Consider the following 10,880-nt stretch of genomic DNA (forward strand, 5'->3'; position numbering starts at 1 on the left):
AAACTGCAGCAGCTTCTTACTGAAGATACCATGTGTCCACACCTATTTTAGTAAAGGTAGTGTTATCTATGAAAAGCAAATTGTCAGATATAGTCCACATTAAGGAATATTTCTCTCAAAATGGTTTTCGTGTACTAGAGCTTCCTTCTTTACAAAGATGATCCACTATGGATTCCACATTTCCACCTGTGCTAGACCAGATGCTTATCTGCTGTAATTGTAATGCAGATTAGGTCTTCTGACACAGAAGTTGCTCAAATTGTGTCACATACCAGTCAAAGAAGTGCAGATCAGGATAAATCCCCAAAAGTTTCACTTCCCTTCCCTGTCATTGATTTTCCCTGCTGAACACAAAGCCTTGCATTACATTTTATTTTCTGCAACATCTTTCATCTCCCACTCAACTTCCAGTACCTCTGGATCACTATGTAAGCTTCCATGGATGTCTGTTGGGAATGCTAAAAACTTCTGCCAATTTCTTTGTTTTTATTTACGTATAGGAAGCGTTATTACTTGTATTGAACAAGTTCATCACAGCCTCTTAATTTATTATCCTCTTTCATTCTGTTTTATGTGTAAATCTAAGTCTACTTGAAGATTTATAGAGCTGCTGGGTAAAGATGGGCTCTTGCATCAGCTGTGTTTGTGAAGAGTTTAAATCAGGTGAGAATGAATGCAGTGATGGGAGAGGTCAGCAAACTAGTGATGTTGGGGAGGAGATGTCTTTATGCAAGAAAACAAAGAGGAGGAACAGACTGACCCTTTGTAGAGTGATAATAGAGGTGAAGGACAGTAACAACGTGCCCTTTACCTCAAACCTTACTCACAGGTTTTAAGTCAAGACTTTTTTTTTTTTCCACCAGTGACTGGGAAAAGCAGACTTATAAATGGGGATAAAAGAAGTGATTGCCTGAGGATAAACTGTTAGAAAACAGTGTGATTCATCCATCTCTGAACCACATCATGTGGGCTGAAGGTATCAATAGGGTCATTTTATAGTCATTGTGGGAAGACACACAGAACAGTTATTCTTGCACTATAGTCACTTATCTTTCCTGTCCCTCTTAAAGTGATTCAATAAATCATTTGATTTCTAGAATGTTAGAGGATACTTGAAGCATTCCCTTTCATTTTGCAGGATCAAACAGTATTGGTTCACAAGAAATATAGATAAAGCTGGTCCACAAGTCTATGAGTCATTAAGCCCAAATAAACCACCCCTTTGAGGACAAGCTTTACGAATCAGAAGTTGTCTAGTAAGACCCCCCAGAAGTTACACATAGCTCATCCTGAGTTAAGCTCACTTAGCTGTTGCTGGCTCTCTAATCCTTGCTCAAACAAAGTCCAGCTGGAGGTCCTCTGCCATTATTACCAGCTCAAGAAATTTCTCAGGGATATAGTGGTTCCTTGTTTCTAAGGCAGAACTTTCTCTTCCCCCTCAGATGCTATTATGTAATTTAAATATGTAGTTTAAACTCCCTCCATCACGTGGGAAAAGAACACCCTCCTCACACCACTCCCTGCACCCCCCAAAAAGGTAACCCATGAAGTGAACTCTAAAGTGTACAAGTAAGAATACAAACTTTGTGCCGGGTTTAAGGTGATGTCAGACTTACAACACTTTCAACAGAAAGTTGAAAACACATTTTAGGAAAACAAATATAAAGAATCCTAGTCATGGGCAAGCACTCTTAAAATAAAAGTTGACAATGTTAGTATTGTTTCCTTCACTCTCAAGAAAGAAAAGAAAATTTCATCCCTGCTTTGGTATTTGAAAAAAGAAATCTGCATACAGGAAATTATATGAAGAGGAAGACAAAGTTAGCGGTGTCTGAGAAATGGTCATTTATGTGAAGAGAATTCACTTTCCCAGGGTAAGCCGGAGTCCAACCTGAACGCAGTGGTAAATGGGTCATTTTGGGGGAAGGTTAGAGGGAGATTTAAGCATTAGCAGCCTGTGTGGATTTGCAATTAATTGAAGAAATAACACCCCCCCATAATTAAAACACCTTTTTCGTATTTCCTAAAATGTATGTTTTGGCCACTGCAAAAGAAAACATTAAGGAATCATGTGAAAGGGAACAACTGCTACTCACTTCATTTTAAAAGTTAGTCAGTGGTTGTGCATGTCCCTTTGTTGATTTGTGAGCAAAACCCTAAAAAATCAGCAGGTCCCTCTGTGTTATATTGCCCAGGAGAGAGAGGCAGTCTAAACTGTTTGCTTGGTTTTCCCATATGAATACATGCAGATTCAGCAATGCAAGATTTCTTACTACAGGTGTAAAGCTAACTCTCCATTGCCAGCACCTCAATATCTTATCTAGCAGTAAAATGAGTTCTGACTAAAATGAGTAGCTGATCCATTACTAGTAACTTAATAGCCACATTTAAAATCAAAGAGAATTCAAGGTCTATCCCAACTGCTGTTCCAAAAGGCAGCTAAGTTACTAGCTAGACCAGCTAGTAATCTTGCCTTTCCAGTTGTCTGATTCTGTGAACTCCCCTTACCCTAAACAAAATAAATCAACCCCTGCGGTGTTGTGAAAAACAATTAAAGCCATCAGTTCTGACTGCTGCAATCCATTATGGAACAGACCTTCTTTGTTTCACTCCTTTGCCTCATATTTGAGTGGCTATGAATTGAGAGGGCTGTTAACTATAGTGTAGTTGTGACTGGGTTTCTTGCGATTTGAGTGCCAGTGACAACAGTGGGAAATACAAACAGTTTGTACCCAGGGCATGGTACAGAAGAGAAAAAATAGCTATCCTAATTTACTTATGATTTCTGATCTAATTGCTTCCAGTTCTGCAAATTCAGGAAAATTGCAGCTTTTATGAGACAGGAAATGGCTGTAGTTTGTTGATATTGTTTTTGATTAAGCATCCAGATATGGTCTTGTTCAATTGCAATCTAATCTGTTTGAGCACCCTGGCTGATATTGATGATAACAAGCTTGCCAGGTTAGCTGAAGAGGTTCTAGAAAAGATCTAACTCTGGAAAAAAAAAAAGTCCAGATATTACAACAACATCCAATTCAAAAGTAAAGGCTAACTATTAAGTTTTGTGTTTAGGTCCAGTACTAGACTGCACCTTTGGTCTCCATGAGGGCAATCATTTCAAGATACAGACCTGATGGTTTTGTTGAGGGATCTCAAAATGAGACAGCAGCCATGGGGAAATGTTTATCCAGAAATTCCAAAGGAGCTTGAAAATGCCTGCAGTTGAGTATTTCAGAGAATAATTACTCCATTTACTCCCCTCTAGACTGAATGCCTATCATTTGGGGTTTTTATTCTTTTACAGGGCCCTTGAGTCTTTGGATTCATATGGCCCTACCACTAGTAACAATATTTCTCTGATGACCACAGACATAGCAGAAGGGCATCTGTGCCCCAGGAAGTAATATTTATAAGCTTATCTGTGGACAAATGTAGGAAAACACAAATTCAAACCCACTTTGTCTCACCTAAATGTGGTGCCTATTTCAGGCCTGCATGAATTTGCCTCCACTCAGACATAAAGCTCTTACCTAACAGCTTCACTCTTCAACAGTTCATGTATAAAAGTCCTGGAGCTCCAATTTTCCTCACTGTGCTCAACTTTCTCCATGTGACTCCTGGATTTTTCCATTTTGATTCTCGAAAATTCACTGCACCTAATCTAACTTTGAAGGACAAGAAGAGTTTACTGTCAGGTAAAAGGAAGCCTTTCAGCAGCTGTTCTGCTCTCTGATAAGCATCCACATAAAGATTTTTACTCTGTATTTATTACAGTTCAAAAGTAGTTACTGTAATGGAAGGGTGTACACAGGGATATCTTACACTAAGCTACTGCTGAAATGCAAGGTCCTACCAATTATTCAGCAATTCAATATCATTAAACTCACTGATAGAAGTGCAGGCATATGTACATATAGCATAGATAATTTCTGCAGTTTTTGTAAAATCTCAGAAACATTGGAAATACCTAATAAATTCATCAATGACTCAAGATCATATGAGATTATCTTTTCATACAAGATATAAAACATCTTGTAAAACAAAAAAATCTGAATCCCTCCAAGGCAAAACAGAAGTTAGTATTTCCAAGTCACAGCACTGCAATTTCTTCTCTACACAATATACATATATATTCAAACACATTACACCAATAAAATTGTGCATTTTCAAGCACAAGATATGAGTTTTATTTGCACTTTAAGAAAATCAGTTGCAGTTCACTTTGTTTAAATTCTTGCTTGGCTAAATTTTTAAAATACGTATACTCATTAAGTACCGTGTATTGGGAATTAACAATGACGATCACATTTGCAGACTGAACAAATGTATTATTTTATATATACTAATTATTTTATATATACTAATCCTTTCAACTACTGTTTTCCAACTAAAACTGAACAAGATTAGATGAAAAATATAAGGCACTCAGGTAGAATTCCCAGTAAAGTGAGTTGGATACCATATGTAGAGATGACATTTGAGTGTCTCTCCCTGAGTGTTCCATTGTGACCTCAGCCAGTGTGGTGGGTTGGTCCTGGCTGGTGCCTATCCAAGCTGCTCTATCACCATCTTCCTCAGCTGGGCAGGGGAAAGAAAATACAAGCAAAAACTCTTGAGGTGAGACAAGGGCAGGGAGAGGTCACTCAGCAGTTCCCATCACAGGAAAAATAGATTCAACTTAAAGCACCTTCCCTCCACCTTCTCCCTTCTTAATTTTACCCCATATTTCTTTATCTCCTCCCCAGCAGTGCTGCGGGAGGGTGAGAAGTGGGGGCTGTGGTCAGTTCATGACATGTCTCTGCCACTCCTCCCTCCTCAGGGGGAGGACTCCCCACACTCCCTGCTCCAGCATGGGATCCATTCACATGTGAGAGTCCTTCATGAACTTCTCCAACATGAGTCCTTTCCATGGACTGCAGTTCTTCACCAACTGCTCCAGTCTGAATCTCTTTCTTGGAGTGCAATCCTTCAGAAATTCACTGCCCCTGTGTAGGGCCCCCAGGAGGTCATGAAAGCCTGCCAGGAGCTTGCTATAGCACAGACTTCCCATGGAATCACAGCCTCTTTTGGGCACATCCACCTGCTCCAGTGTGAGGTCTCCATGGGCTGCAGGTGGGTCTCTGATCCACCATGGATGTCCATGGGCTGCAAGGGCTCACCATGGGCTGTACCACGGGGCTGCAGGGGAATCTGCTTCTGTGCCTGGAGCAGCTCCTGCCCCTCCTTCCCCACTGACAGTGGTCCCTGTAGGGCTGTTTATCTCACATATCCTTGCTCCTCTCCTTGGACTCCTGTCTTTGTTGTGCAGGGTTGTTTTTTTTTTCTCTGTTCTTAACAATGCTGCCCCAGAGGTGTTACTTCTCACTCAGCCAGCAGCAAGTCTGTCTTTGAACAGGGTGGAATTGATTCCATCCCCTTCCTCTCCACCAAAAACCTGCCAAGAAAACTCAATTCAGTAAATCTGAAGGAAAGCAAAATGTAGAACAGTTTCATTGCTTTTGTAAACAATTCCTCTTGTTTATTTCTCACACAGTAGTTTGGTACTGTAAATACTCTTTACCATTGTTTAGAGCCCTGATTTATGAAGTGTTCCTAAAACACAACATCTGACTCATATAAATCACTTTGCAAAGACTCATAAATTCTTCTTGTTGCTAGTAAAAGCTTACATGTTTAAGGATATCCTGATTTTTTTAAGTAGTATTACATATCTATTTTTAAAAAATCTGAACAGAAATGAAATCAATGAAGTATTGAACGTGGATTTCAGTGAAAAATTCCTCACTAAATCAAATCCTATGATCATAACTCAGTATAGTGTTCAAATGGGTCTGTCAATTTTTTGCTTATATTCAAAATATATTTGAAAAATTCTACCCTGCATTGGACCAGTCTTCACAGTAAAGCTAACTTCACTAAGAGGATATAAATAATCTTTCAGCCTTCAGAAGAGTAAATGACAAAATGAAAAAACAAGTATTATTTGAATGCTGGTATACCTTGCTGAACAAGGTATAGGTAAAAAAACAAGTATAATTTGAATGCTGATCTGCAGATAATTACTGTAGATGTACAGAAAGGTTTTTGCACTTGAAGAAAATACTTCCTGCTTCCATAGAACTCTTGCGTAGGAAGGCAACAGTGAAATCACTAATCAGTATATGGAAACAAACAAACTAAAACATTAAGCACTCTTCAAGCTATTCTTGCTGTATGTTCCTCACACCTTCTGTCTCTTAGATAGAGGCTTTTGACTTTTTTTTTTTTTTTTTTTTTGGTCAGTTAAAGGTTGAACAATTATTTGAAAAATTATTTTAAAAATAGATCAGAAATAAACGTTGGTTTACATTTATGCAGTGTCAATGATCTCTAGGCCTATTAGCAACTGGAAGTGAAAGAAATATCTGGTCAGACACCTTGTAGAAAGTTTGTCAACAGTTCCTCTTCAGGGCCAACAGTTTGACTCTGATTTGGGAAATGATGAGGTTTTTACACCAACAGATGAAAGTGCTATGTCTGGCTGTTAGCCAGCTAATCCTGCCTTCTTCTACACAAAGATTTCCAGAAAATAATCACACAAGATGCTTCCATTTTACTTGCCTCTTTCATATTTCCCTAGAATTTTTAGCAGATACTGGTACAAAATGTCAGCAGTTACATAGTAAGCATCTTAACTCACACGAGGAAGGAAATGTGAGCTATCAAAGTGAACTGAGGAATGGCAGAGCTCCTTATGTTTCTCTGACTGCATTTGGAAAGAACCTTCTATCTGAAATGAGAGAAAACAAGAAAGAGTCTCTTTGCTCCTAACTGGAATGAAGACTTACTTTGTGTGTTTCATCTTTGGCTCTGCAGGATACTCCCTGGTTGGTGGGCCAAAACCTACACTAACTTATTATCAGTATTTTTGGATCTTGCAGTAAAAGGCAAATGACTTATTTCAAGTAAACAAAATACTTCATCAGACTCAGTTTGAGTTAACTTTTTCAATAGCCCAAATTGAGTTTAAAAAAGTTCTTTTTCAATATAACTTTTAAAACAATAAAAAGCAGTTTTTAAGTACAATATTTAACTTCAAAAGTACCTGTAGAAAATATTTGATTTCTTCCAGTTTTGGGGGTTCTTTAATACAAAACTATTTACTGACCCTAGCTCTGAGTACACTGGGTTCTATTGAGCTTTTCTTTTTTTTTTCTTTTGAGAAGGTAGCCCCCAGTTCTATGACAGAGAAGCAGCAGCAGCACAGGCAACAACAAAAACAAACAAACAAACAAACAAACAAACAGGCCACGCAAACAAAGAGAAAAAAAAACCCAAACAAAACCAAAATCCCAAACTCCTTAGCTGCTAAGAATATAAAGCCTAAAAGACAGGAAAGTGAAGAACCATCTGTTTGGTATATTTACCTTGGCTATGGTTTTTCACATTTTTCATAGTTTAACATAAAAAAACACACCATGCTTTTGCACTCGAAGCCATTTCTTGGGCAATTCTTTGCTGCTGGGGTATCAGCAGGAAAACCATTTAGCAGGTCATGACAAGAGAGACCAAGAAAGCCTGCATCAGCCATTGCAACATTCAAATAAGTGGAAATAATAAAAAGCAGGAGTGTAAGTGCTCTGAAGGTGTGAAGATTTTCCAGAAGTGATGACATCAATTTAGCACCTTGTGCTAATCACAGAATAGTCATGAGAAAAGCTGAGTGAAGCGAATGCTGTAGCATTGAAGCCTTAAGTGTTAGCTTTCATATTTTTTCAGATTCTGTACTGCTTTAATGTATACTCTGAATTTCATATTTAGTGTTATTAAGTTCTCTTCACAGCTTAGTTAGACAAAACAATCTTTTTCCAGCCCGAGAACCAAGGACAACTGTTACAGCCTCAGGCCCAAAAAGTATAAACAATGGCAAATTGAAGAGAGCAAAACAGGAAGGTGGAACTTCATAACCTGAAGCTGTAACTGAACAGTTAACCCCAATATGTAAATGGCCCAAAACTTATGAAAGTGTGAAAACTCGTGACTCATTGTCCATCTTGCATCCATCTTGGGCAGAGCCCCAGCTAAGCTCTTGTGCTGCCCAAGGTGTATCCTTTCAAGGCCTTCTAATAAATACCTATTTTATTCCTTTAACTCTATCTAGTTTCTGTTCCAAGTCAGTCCCTCTAGGCATCAGCATCACCATAAATACCAAATCCCCAAATATTATTTTTCTCTTTCAGCTATTAAGTAGGAGACTGATAAAATACTCTGGAAACTACATGGGTCATGTATATCTCTACTCTGTTACTCTGCCCCTAAAACTGTACAGTATTTTCGAGCCAAACTTTGAAGTTACTAGAGAAAGGCCTGAGTTCCTCTGACCCCAACGAGGGCCACTGCTCTCAGAAAGCAACATTTAAGTTGTATATTTCTCCTTATACTAAACTTCAGCAGTCTCACCTGTGACTGATGCTCTACCAGAGGAAAAACAGTTTCCTGGTTAAAAAATTTGTAAATAAAAGCAAGACAGAAGTTCAAGGTTTGGCCATATCTACAATTTTCAGGCACAGTAACTGCTAGTATAACTATTCCAAATAACTTCTGCCTGTATCCTTATGTATTGTGTGCAATTTTTTCATCAAAATAATTTCTTCAGTACCCTGCATGCATTTTGACTAACCACATGACATGGAATAGGGGTTCTAGAAAAATAACAAAATTAAGTTAACTTGGAGGCCACATGAGTCATCCTGTTGTTAGAGGAGAAAACCAGGCAAATAAAATACTGAAATTCAGGGTACCTTGATTTTACAACAATTCACTCTATACAGGATGCTTTTCTCAAATCTCAAACTTCGGTCTAAGCTACCAAACTCAGAAATTTTATAAGAGAGGCCTTGTGATGTGTGCGAAATATTTAAGACAAACAATGAAACCAGGTCTGATGAAAAACACATCACTGAGACAGGTAAGATTGTCTTTATTCTATATATAACTGGTATGTATAACTGTCAATAAGCAAATTTCAGATAAGGTTTTTAAATGCATGTTGCATTTAATATCAGCTTCTTTTAAAGAATCTAATCTTCCTGCTGTTTCAGTTTGGATTAGTGAATCACCAGTGACTTGATCAAGAAACAATATTTCTGTAGAACAACATGCTGGTGTACACACCTACAATGACACACTTCTGCAGAATTCTAATATTGTTATTAGATTTTGATAAACCCAAATAATTTCAAAAATTTCAAATAATTTCAAAATTCCAAACTTTTTTCTCAATTAAAAAAATGAACCAAAACACCAAGGCCAGCTCTTGATTTAAGACCACTTAAGGGAGTGCTTTTATTCTAGAAATCAACTCTCCACAACATATGTATACAGGATACAGGTTATACCACTGATACTAAACTAGTGATCGATTTTTCAGAGAAAAATCCTTCTCTTTTTCTCCCACTGAACCAGAGAATCACTCCTGCAGCAACAGCATAAATTTTCTACTAAAATGATGAATCTAGAAATAGACTGCCAAAGGCTACAAATGAGAAAAGCAGAATGAAGGTATGACAGCCAGACTAGCAACACAGAACAGAGACAAAGAGCTTTAAACAGCTTTAAACATGCAATATTCAACATATTCCTGTGACAAATTAGAGGCAGGCAAGCAGGAGGCTGAATGCATGGTCCCACTCACATCAGTGGGATTGGTTGCCATGGACTTATGCCAAAGTGACATGTGTAGATGGTGTACACATAGGCCATGCACAGACTCATAAACACAGGCACATGTGACCAGCTCTTGTAAACAGGCTTATCTGCTTTCAGCCTGGCCAGGGCAGCACAGGAGGCTGTGCTGATCTGCTCAAACAACAAGAATTCGTTTCTGGTGAATTTGGACCGTGACCCATTATATGGGACTCTGGGAGTGCACCCTGGGCTGTCAGAGCCCCTCCCTTGAGGTCACAGATAATTTTGTCACGAACTGTTCTTCCCATAAATGTGTCTTTAGAGTCTTTAGTGCAGGAGCAGGCAATCAGGTACTTCAGTTCCTCCTGGCTGATTACAGCTGTCTAATCAGCAGGTACCACACCAAGAATAGGGCAAGTTCTCCTCTTTTCAGCTCCAGCTCACATTGCATCCCCATCCTGAAAAAGAAGATCTTATTCTAGATCTAAGCATCTTTATTCAGCAAGGCATAAAGGATGGGTTTCAATTCATGTCATAGATTTTACTGGAAATTAAGCCCACATGTACATCTTGCTGAACTAAATAAAAGTCTAAGTGGATTGGTGAATAAAAGCTTAAATTTTGAAGAAACAGCCTTAGTTCCATGCCACTGGACCATCTGAACTTTCCTGCCAATTCCTAAAAAATGCAGATTGTTTAAAATTGCAACTACACAAACTGCAAAATTTTCTTTTAGACTACAGAAAGTGCCATCCCCAGCCAGCAGACTCTACCATCTTTTCCTAGGTTGAAAGAAATGGCAAAGGATCAGATATGTAAATATTTTTTTAAAAATCCCCAGAGCCAAGAAAAGAAGGCCCTCTGCCTAAGTAATCTGTAGGTACTACCATTTTCTGCCACTATCATGTTTGCATACTGAATTATTTAAAAATGCTGATTTTAAACTGAAAGCACTGTCAACCATTAAACAGGATTGCAACAGCAAGAGCTCATACAAATTTCAAAGAAGAAAGACTCCAAGGACTGGCTCTGCAACTTACAGTATGTTTGCTAGAGACATGTTCCTACTGACAAGAATTAATTATGTCATAGTAGTTTAATGTATTAAAATGCATCTATGAACTATCAGCATAGTTCACACCCTTGGAAGTACAGGGAGGTTTGATTTTTCCATGAAAAGAATAACCAGGTGGCAAATAAAAAGCTGCTTCTGA

This window comes from Zosterops lateralis (genome assembly GCF_965231275.1).
Source record: "Zosterops lateralis genome assembly, chromosome: Z".
Lineage (NCBI taxonomy): Eukaryota > Metazoa > Chordata > Aves > Passeriformes > Zosteropidae > Zosterops > Zosterops lateralis.